The 7448-nt window shown below is 37.8% G+C and overlaps 1 long non-coding RNA gene across 1 annotated transcript; it reads right to left on the bottom strand.

The window, feature by feature from the left end:
* Nucleotides 1–3510: 3510 nt before the first annotated feature.
* LOC127330498 (uncharacterized) lies at nucleotides 3511–6173 on the bottom strand. The gene is made up of 2 exons (XR_011752450.1): nucleotides 5932–6173; nucleotides 3511–5266 (listed from the first exon to the last, which is right to left on the bottom strand). It is a non-coding gene; the product is annotated as an uncharacterized lncRNA (long non-coding RNA).
* Between the last annotated feature and the right edge of the window lie 1275 nt (nucleotides 6174–7448).

Raw genomic sequence — 7448 nt, 5'->3', positions numbered from 1 at the left:
ACAAGTCCTCTTCCACCAATATGAAAGATCAAATATCCAATTAAAGAAACCAAACATTAGACCATATGAAAAGGTGGGTCATCATCCGTAGTGCTAAAATTGATTCCTACACACTCTAGCACATACGGTCAAATTCTTATTCGAGTGTTGTTATCAAACACACAAAACCGTAGAGATAGACCATGCTCTTTCAATGGTTGTAAAATTTCAATAAAAAAATCCATTATACTTTGGCCTACACAAAAATATAAATTATGACGACACTGGTGATTTTGAAAATATGTACTATTCACCATTCTCAGATCTATAGTTTATTTTTTGTTTTTTGACTAGACTACAATATAATGTACTTTGCATTAAATTTTATAGACTTGAAGTACATATCCCCGGCTACATCCAGACTTTCTTTGAAACATCAAAATATGGTTTTAAAAAATTAGAAAAACAAGCTACTTATGGAACCATCCTCACAAACGTCGGCACTCGAGTTAGACATACTTATAAGAGAGACTCTTCTATGAGTTTTATAAGTATAACCCTTGGCTCGTCACCATGAGTTAAATGAGCCGAGCTGAGCTAAGACATATGTCTATAGAATAGATCAATGAACTAATTTTCTCTGCGATCAAAATCGTTCATCCAATCAGGTAGCATGTTGTACCTAATCCTAAGCGCACCAGTCCAACTAATGAGAAGCATATCATTCATGCGTCAGGTCATACATTTCCTGCACGGGTTAGCAGTGGTAATAGCGGTAGCAACTTAGGTCGAGCGATCGCTAGACCCTGTCCTATGGGGTCCTCCGCCAATGCCAGGGAGTGGAGATGGAAACGTCCACCGGTGCGATCAAGCATGCCAAAGTTGAGCGGATGCCGCAGCAAGCAACCGCCTCGCGGCGGCTCGTTCCTGCGCTACGATGGGAAGCCTCACCATTGCAGATATATGCATACGTGATACTCACCTTCACCGAGGCAGAATAGTTCACGAGATCTAGGTGATGCGAAGCCATAAACGTAGCAATGGCAGAGGACAGTTTAAATTTTTGGTATGGCGAAGACAAAGACATACACTTAGGACGTGGGAGAGGGCTATTGCCCCCCCCCCCCCCCCTCCCACCAGATGTAATCTATGATACATTTGATTTAAATTTGTCTAAGAAGAGTATGCAAATTTTAATTCAATTTTCCACTACAGTCGAGCAACCAAATTTAATTAACATGAAATGGTTGTGTATTTGACCAATTATTGTATTTTAGATTAGCCCATATATATTTAATTCAAGAGTGAATTCCATGTTTTACCCTCGAGTTTGATCTTTTTGACACTAATTACCCTATTTAGCAAATTTTCATTCTATTTACCCCATTTAGCATAAGTTTTGCTAAATTTTACCCCCTCTAAAATTTTGTGACCATTTTAACTGCTAAAAAAGCTGTCAGGTACACATATGGACCACATAGGAAGATTTGCTTCTTGGTTTCCTCCTTACGGTTCTTTTCTGGGATTGGAGGGACTAATATACAATGTTCATATCTTGATATGTATGCAAACTGGTGCTTAGCTGCAGCATGCAGTAGTGTGCTAGTTACTTTGGCCAAATACATGTTGCCGGCGTTGAGAACGACTCTGATCCCACGACACGTTTAATGGCATTCACAAAGGTAGCTTGCTGCCAGCGTTGCTACAGAATCAGAGACCCCTTTTTCCCATTCATCGGCAAATATAATCCCTATACGTTTAGAAATACTATCATGTCTCACGATCTACACACCTAATCCACCTACCAAAATACTTATACTGGAGAGACAACTGAATGGACTAAACTAAGAAAGTGGGAGAACAATGGTCATGACACACCGCTCAAAATGCTCGCAAAATTTTAGAAGGGGTAAAAATTGGAACAGCTTTTGCTAAATGAGGTAATTAAAATGAAAATTTGCTAAATGGGGTAATTTGTGTCAAAAGTGCGAAACTAGAGGGTAAAAACTGGAATTTACTCTTAATTCAATAATATTTAGTATAAATCGGAAAGCTCATATTGCTCATACATGCATAGCAAGAGGCGAGACAAAAATTTACTCCTACTTTGTTAGTTTGGTGGGAGTTGGACCATAGAAACTCAATTTGGAACGAGGGCTATACATGGCTCGTTCTAAAACAATAAATCAAAAAATGGCATTTCAAAGTTTTTTTTAAACAGATTTTGTTGCAGGTAAGTACGTATCCTGCAAGCATGTAAAGTTTCAATATAAATTTTATTATACTTTGGACTACATAAAAGTATAAACTGACAATTTTAGGGATTTTGAAAATGTGTATTGTTCACTATCCTCAGATCTATAGTTTTCGTCATTTCTGTGTCTACCAGAGTATAATGTACTTCACATTAAATTTTACACACTTGTAGTATATATACCCTAGTTACATCTCGATTTATTTTTAGATCTTCTTGAAACTTCACACTATATTTTTATTTTTATATAGAAACCGAGCTACTTATAACCCATCCTCACAAGGGAGACTCTTCTCTCAGTTGCATAAGTATGATCGTCGGCTCATCATCACGAGTTAAATGAGCCGACCTGAGCTAAGACAAATGCCTCTGGAATAGATCAATCAATCATTTTTTCTTTGATCAAAACTGGTCCATCTAATTAGGTAGCGGGTTGTACATAATCCCAAGAGCATCAAATCCAACTACTTAGAAGATTAATCTGCAGGCACCAGTTCATACATTTCTTCAACTTAGGTCGGGCAATCACCAGATTGTTTGGTTCACGAGAATAGAAAAAACACAAAATTTGTACTACTATTTTGTGTGTGTGCAGAGTTCTACTAATAAATATGGTCTAGTACAAGTTTAAAGAAAATAACAGAGGGTTGTGAAAGTATAAATTCATGACAAATAACATAGCTGATTATTTCATCTTAATCTTCTCTTGTTTCTTGTTCAAGGAATCCATTTTAGCACAAGCGAGACCACGGAAAGGACATTGTAGCAAGCAGTTCTCTCCTCTATTGCTCCCGCTGAAATACATCTTTTTCTCCTTGATATCGACACATGAGATCCTCATAGATTTTCTTTTACAAAGTTACCAAGATAAAGCATGTCACCGGGAAATTTCAAGAACATTGCAGAGCACACCCTTACAGAAGTGGTTTTCTTGAGGCTCAGTGCACCAAAATATCTCAAACGTGACATATTTACTAGATGGACCGTGCGCGCGTTGCTGCGCCCGTTTTGTACAGCGACATTTTTTTTTGTTTGCGTTTGTGCATGCCCCAGCTTGATCCTGAACTTGTTACCAAATGGTGCGGAGACCTCACACCTTTGCCTCTAGTTAAAATCAATAACCACATTTCTGTATGATTAGGTGCCAAGTCATTTAGTTTGTTGGAAGGAACGAAATTTTTTTTTTGTCTAGCATGTTCAAATTCTAAAGTTTATGGTAACGCCAAATTTTAGTTATATTTTTCATGATAGCATCATTCACAGCGGGGTAGGTCGACTTCTCTTGCAAATATCCTGAGAAGATCAAATGGCAGAAAAAATGATAATGAGTACACATATATTTCTCTTCGTGGGATCGATCCATAGATGAAAGAAAACAATAATTTATCTACAAATATTAGAATGAATACTCCATGAAGTATTGGATACGGAATCAAACTTCTAGGGGCTCCAATATTAAAATGACGTAAGAAAGGTCAATCCTTATGGCTCAAGCAATAAAATGGCAAGGTTTGAAAACACATTAGACCGAGGGTGAGCCAAGTTCTTCGAAGTATGTATATACTCCATCAGTTTTCTGCAATAAGCTGAAAATAGCAGAACCCGCTGAACAAATAACTAAGTGACACAATGCATGGCATAATAGCAAAATTAGGGGCTAACAATTGTGAAAGTGACATCAATATGCATGTAGAAACATTGGCTTATCATATTCACCATTGCTTGAATTTGGTTACTGATGTCATCGTCTCTTGGCTCCTCTTACCTATGACCTTCCCATTTCTGTAGATCTTGTGGTTGTTCTTTATATATTATTATGCTGTTTGCAAAGTTATAAAGACAGGAGATGCAAAATCAGTAATTGGATTCCCATATTTGATAAGAAAATAAATATAATAGCCAAAACATATGACGAAGCTTCTAACCTATTTTGCAAAATTACAAACAGAAGATTGGTATGCACAGATCTGTAGTTTCTATGATCATTATGCAAAATTATAAATATAAGATTGATATGCATAGATCTGTAATAACTGGACCTTTAAATATAGAAGGCATAAGAGCATGAGCATGATATCTGACTATACCTAACCTCCTTATATCTACGATCAAACATGATTAGTTATGGGAAATTTAGGAGTGGTTCCAACTTTATGTGGACACACAAAATTTAGCACACCACCTGAATATTGGTACAAAAAATAGGGGAACTATGAGGCTTCTAGCATACTAACTAATTGCAATTGAACATGACATGTGAATTTAGGAGCAGTTTTACTTTTTTATGGACATGAAACTACAAAAGGAAGGCAACATATAACCTGAATTTTGCTATACCAAAGAGAGTAGGGAGGGTAGGAACTATCAAACTTGACGGGTACATGAACAAAATTTTGATGGGTAAACCGTGTAGTAATAACCACTAAGCTTCCTCCAACCAGAATGCAGTAAACATGCAGCTATTTAACTTTCACTAAACATATGATTATTTCTGTCACAATCTGATTCAATTATCCAATGTCAGTGTAATATTAAAAATTCATTCAACTTAAAAAACATCATACTTCGAACAAACAATCAGGAAACTTGAAAATTGTGGAGAACAAATCAGGCTTGTATTCGTATCAGCTGCACATTGTTTATCTCAAGTCATTAGCAGGTCAACTTATTTGCCTATAACCTACATAATGAAAAACTCTAAGAAGACATGCATAAGGGATACTTGATCCATAATTCCATATACAATAAACCATGGTTTAGCATCAGATATTAGTGAAGTAGAAAGACTAAAGGGATTGAGGGACTACTGAAAATAACATGAATCGAGGTTGCATATTTCTATATCGACAGTGCACATTAATTCAGATATCATAGCAGGAAAAAGAAGAAATAATTGTATTACTCGTTGGTTTGTTACAGCGTCAAGCCGAGAATTGAAGATTTGTTCATATCCATAGCATTGTTGGTGAGAACATCGCACATGACCTCATATATATATGGCCAACAACATGACCAAAACGAATTCTGGTACACCTGCTACAAATTATGACGGAACAAGAAGTGAAGGATGCATACTGTGGAAGTTATAAGCTGTTTACAATGATTTTGAAAACGACGTAAATCTCTCTCCGCATTCGCGTAGCATAAAATCAATTATTTTCCCTAAATTTACAAATATTATTATTGAAAAAAATAAAGACTGCACCTACCATGTGGCTGAGGTAACCTTAGCTTTCTCTAGTAATAATATTCCCCTGAATTCCTTAACAACAAACTCAGTGCTACATGGCATAGGCATACTCTAAATTCTTTGCAACTTCTAGAACAGCTACGGTTTTTTCTGATGTACTTTAATTGGCTTCGTTAGTGTAATGACTGCTACTGCCCAATGAAAATGAATGATCTTAGTTCTCTTGCTACCTTGTTGGGTGCTATACACAGTTTTTCTATTTTTATTTATTTCTTTTATTCTGATCCCGCACCTTATAGGCTTTACTGCAAAAACCTGAATCACCCAGCCCGCACTAGATGTTGAACAACGACTGGACGACAAAAATTTGGTGGACTCAACCAACCCACTTTGCTGATTCCAGACTTCAGAGGACATCCTCGTCCCCCCAAAAAGATGCTCAGCATCACCCAGGAATCAAGAACTGGAGTTTTCTGTGCAGGCAAAAACAGAAGGAGCTATGACAAACCTGGATGGGAGTCTTGCTGCAAGGGCGCATCAGCGGCGGGTAATCAGCAGAGAACTCTAGGACCGAGACGAAGTCGCGCCGGTGTGCAGCAACGCCGGAGGTAAGCTGAATCGGAGACGTTTTTCCATGGAATAGAGAAGAGGAAGGGGAAAAGGAGAGTCGTGCAAGAGCAATAGAGCCTGAGAGTTGACTTCGATCAATGTGTTGTAGGCCGAGAGTCGTGCGACAGACTGAGTCTTTGATCTCGGAGGAACCGACTTGGGCCCATAGCCAAAGGAACCACCGCCTAAGCGTTGTAGGCCCAGTGAGAGCGACGTCCTGATCAACCACAAGCGCGCGCAACACAGGGAGCTTAGAGCTCTTTAGAGATACTAGGAAGGTTGACGCGGCGACACGCCGCGCCCGTGACAGAGATGCGAGCCATTCAAGGCATGCGCTTCATTATATCTGACAACTGTTTGTTGATTTTGCTGGCCCTGATTGCTTTGTGACATGATCCGTATTTTTGTTTACTTCAGTTGCATATTTGGTGTTTTTGAAAACAAAATTATATTATATGTAAACAATGACAGACAAACAGATCGCAAGAAATACTATGCAGATGCCTCTAAATTCATTTTGCAAAGCAGGCAGTCCACAAATACGTTTTTGGAACCATTTCCATCCCAGAAACCAGAAGCTACTAACAAATGTACATGCTATGTAGGCCCTTCAGCAAATGAAATACGAAGATGTTGTATAGTTTCTTTCCCATGGTCAGACAAATCAGCATATCTTGTAGGTTTTCCTGGTAAAGGTGTCCAGAATTATACCAATCTTTGTCCCTTGTGCTTCTTCCCGGATAGTGAAAATGGTTAGAATCTATAAAAAACGATGCTAGCCATATATCTTGAGGCCATCGTGTAGAAGAAATTTGCTAACCTGAACCCATCACACATTTTAACATATCTGAATTCATAGTCAACAACAACAAAAAGAAATAGATATCCTTCATGGACAACCAATGTTCTTGATTAGTCTAGCAAAAACAAAGTGTAAAAGTTCAGAAAGTAGTTAATTTGCAGTGTATTCTTTCCTGATGATTGGTGACTCGTGAGGAAATTCATATCTTTGTACAGTAGTTAAGAACCCCACAGAACTCCGGAGAATATACATGTTTCACCTTGCCGATACCTAGTGTACATCTGCAAGAAAATTAGATAAAGATCAGCTGACACATGTGATGTTCTCATGAATCCCAAATTTTCTTTGCACTTCAGTGTAAACTAATTTTCTGAAAGTAACAAATTGCATCATCTGCTTCCATGAACATGCCCTTGCAAAAAAAGTTAATTGGTAATATACCACTATATATAACTAATACGTTGACGGTTACCTCTCTTTGGTTATTCATTGCATCTCCAATTTTCCATAATGTGGAACCGTTAGCTTCAAGACTTAGGAAAAAATGAAAGGAGAACAAAGGAAGAAACACTTATTTTCGTAAGTTCCAGCAATTGTTGGCTTCCATATATTCG

Source organism: Lolium perenne, chromosome 2, assembly GCF_019359855.2.
Source record: "Lolium perenne isolate Kyuss_39 chromosome 2, Kyuss_2.0, whole genome shotgun sequence".
Classification (NCBI taxonomy): Eukaryota; Viridiplantae; Streptophyta; class Magnoliopsida; order Poales; family Poaceae; genus Lolium; species Lolium perenne.
This window is presented reverse-complemented; position numbering and strand designations above follow the sequence as displayed.